Source organism: Penaeus monodon, chromosome 27 (assembly GCF_015228065.2).
Source record: "Penaeus monodon isolate SGIC_2016 chromosome 27, NSTDA_Pmon_1, whole genome shotgun sequence".
Lineage (NCBI taxonomy): Eukaryota > Metazoa > Arthropoda > Malacostraca > Decapoda > Penaeidae > Penaeus > Penaeus monodon.
The window spans coordinates 13,849,550-13,850,040 of NC_051412.1; the positions used below are offsets into that span (position 1 = coordinate 13,849,550).

The following is a 491-nucleotide window of genomic DNA, read 5'->3' on the forward strand; positions in this document are numbered from 1 at the left end:
TGCTGCAATGGATGGGGACAAGCCGTTGGTAGTAAAAGATTACAACGTCGGCATGAAAGCAGTTTACATTGGTAATCAGATGGCCAGTTACTACCCAACAACTTACCACTCCAAGGTCTGGTACAGAAATGTCTTGTTTTTCCTTTACAACATGGCCATTGTCAATGCCTGGGCCGTCTATTGTGCCCTGGGATCAGAGGAATCACAGAAGGCCTTCAAAGTTGGCCTCGCCTCTGAGCTCTTGAGGCAGTTCAGAGAAGGGGCTAACTCTATGAGTATAGCTATCTATGGCTGCTCCTCGTAGCTGAACGCATTACGTATCTGAGATACCTGATAAGAGGAGGAGGTGTATGGTGTGTTCACACCAAGGACGCAGGAGCAGCAGGAGCTACTGCACCGACTGCAATGTCAGCCTATCCACCTATGGGTGTTTTCAAGATTGGCACGCCACTTTATGAGTGGTGTGTAAGAAAAATAAATATCTTTTCTAT

General features: G+C 46.8%; 2 protein-coding genes across 3 annotated transcripts in view; one reads left to right on the forward strand and one right to left on the reverse strand.

Moving 5' to 3' along the window:
* Window positions 1-100, forward strand: part of LOC119590589 (piggyBac transposable element-derived protein 4-like) — a gene marked incomplete in the record, with an annotated part of 3,277 nt that extends 3,177 nt beyond the window's left edge. For both annotated transcript variants that reach the window (XM_037939265.1, XM_037939264.1), the window contains 1 exon segment: window positions 1-100.
* LOC119590588 overlaps window positions 1-491 on the reverse strand; it is a gene marked incomplete at both ends in the record, with an annotated part of 17,691 nt that overhangs the window by 3,170 nt on the left and 14,030 nt on the right.